The sequence below is a fragment of the Musa acuminata genome, unplaced genomic scaffold, assembly GCF_036884655.1.
Source record: "Musa acuminata AAA Group cultivar baxijiao unplaced genomic scaffold, Cavendish_Baxijiao_AAA HiC_scaffold_40, whole genome shotgun sequence".
Lineage (NCBI taxonomy): Eukaryota > Viridiplantae > Streptophyta > Magnoliopsida > Zingiberales > Musaceae > Musa > Musa acuminata.
In genome coordinates, this window is record NW_027020322.1 from 5,001 (window position 1) to 7,500 (window position 2,500).

A 2,500-nucleotide genomic window follows, 5' to 3' on the forward strand; every position below is an offset into this window, starting at 1 on the left:
GCCCTGTGCCACCCGGGGGGTTCCAGGGTGCTGAGATGGCTGACGTTTTGCTCCGCTCTCGACGGTCACCGCGCAATGCAAGAACAGGCCAAAAACTGGCCAAAACGGCCCAAAAACGGGCCAAAACTGGCCATTTTTGGCTGCGCGAGCGAGCGGCGAGCGGCGGACAGCGAGCGAAGCGAGAGGCAGCACCGTCCCTGCTATACGAAAGCCCCATCCAGCCCTGTGCCACCCGGGGGGTTCCAGGGTGCTGAGATGGCTGACGTTTTGCTCCGCTCTCGACGGTCACCGCGCAATGCAAGAACAGGCCAAAAACTGGCCAAAACGGCCCAAAAACGGGCCAAAACTGGCCATTTTTGGCTGCACGAGCGAGCGGCGAGCGGCGGACAGCGAGCGAAGCGAGAGGCAGCACCGTCCCTGCTATACGAAAGCCCCATCCAGCCCTGTGCCACCCGGGGGGTTCCAGGGTGCTGAGATGGCTGACGTTTTGCTCCGCTCTCGACGGTCACCGCGCAATGCAAGAACAGGCCAAAAACTGGCCAAAACGGCCCAAAAACGGGCCAAAACTGGCCATTTTTGGCTGCACGAGCGAGCGGCGAGCGGCGGACAGCGAGCGAAGCGAGAGGCAGCACCGTCCCTGCTATACGAAAGCCCCATCCAGCCCTGTGCCACCCGGGGGGTTCCAGGGTGCTGAGATGGCTGACGTTTTGCTCCGCTCTCGACGGTCACCGCGCAATGCAAGAACAGGCCAAAAACTGGCCAAAACGGCCCAAAAACGGGCCAAAACTGGCCATTTTTGGCTGCACGAGCGAGCGGCGAGCGGCGGACAGCGAGCGAAGCGAGAGGCAGCACCGTCCCTGCTATACGAAAGCCCCATCCAGCCCTGTGCCACCCGGGGGGTTCCAGGGTGCTGAGATGGCTGACGTTTTGCTCCGCTCTCGACGGTCACCGCGCAATGCAAGAACAGGCCAAAAACTGGCCAAAACGGCCCAAAAACGGGCCAAAACTGGCCATTTTTGGCTGCGCGAGCGAGCGGCGAGCGGCGGACAGCGAGCGAAGCGAGAGGCAGCACCGTCCCTGCTATACGAAAGCCCCATCCAGCCCTGTGCCACCCGGGGGGTTCCAGGGTGCTGAGATGGCTGACGTTTTGCTCCGCTCTCGACGGTCACCGCGCAATGCAAGAACAGGCCAAAAACTGGCCAAAACGGCCCAAAAACGGGCCAAAACTGGCCATTTTTGGCTGCACGAGCGAGCGGCGAGCGGCGGACAGCGAGCGAAGCGAGAGGCAGCACCGTCCCTGCTATACGAAAGCCCCATCCAGCCCTGTGCCACCCGGGGGGTTCCAGGGTGCTGAGATGGCTGACGTTTTGCTCCGCTCTCGACGGTCACCGCGCAATGCAAGAACAGGCCAAAAACTGGCCAAAACGGCCCAAAAACGGGCCAAAACTGGCCATTTTTGGCTGCACGAGCGAGCGGCGAGCGGCGGACAGCGAGCGAAGCGAGAGGCAGCACCGTCCCTGCTATACGAAAGCCCCATCCAGCCCTGTGCCACCCGGGGGGTTCCAGGGTGCTGAGATGGCTGACGTTTTGCTCCGCTCTCGACGGTCACCGCGCAATGCAAGAACAGGCCAAAAACTGGCCAAAACGGCCCAAAAACGGGCCAAAACTGGCCATTTTTGGCTGCACGAGCGAGCGGCGAGCGGCGGACAGCGAGCGAAGCGAGAGGCAGCACCGTCCCTGCTATACGAAAGCCCCATCCAGCCCTGTGCCACCCGGGGGGTTCCAGGGTGCTGAGATGGCTGACGTTTTGCTCCGCTCTCGACGGTCACCGCGCAATGCAAGAACAGGCCAAAAACTGGCCAAAACGGCCCAAAAACGGGCCAAAACTGGCCATTTTTGGCTGCGCGAGCGAGCGGCGAGCGGCGGACAGCGAGCGAAGCGAGAGGCAGCACCGTCCCTGCTATACGAAAGCCCCATCCAGCCCTGTGCCACCCGGGGGGTTCCAGGGTGCTGAGATGGCTGACGTTTTGCTCCGCTCTCGACGGTCACCGCGCAATGCAAGAACAGGCCAAAAACTGGCCAAAACGGCCCAAAAACGGGCCAAAACTGGCCATTTTTGGCTGCACGAGCGAGCGGCGAGCGGCGGACAGCGAGCGAAGCGAGAGGCAGCACCGTCCCTGCTATACGAAAGCCCCATCCAGCCCTGTGCCACCCGGGGGGTTCCAGGGTGCTGAGATGGCTGACGTTTTGCTCCGCTCTCGACGGTCACCGCGCAATGCAAGAACAGGCCAAAAACTGGCCAAAACGGCCCAAAAACGGGCCAAAACTGGCCATTTTTGGCTGCACGAGCGAGCGGCGAGCGGCGGACAGCGAGCGAAGCGAGAGGCAGCACCGTCCCTGCTATACGAAAGCCCCATCCAGCCCTGTGCCACCCGGGGGGTTCCAGGGTGCTGAGATGGCTGACGTTTTGCTCCGCTCTCGACGGTCACCGCGCAATGCA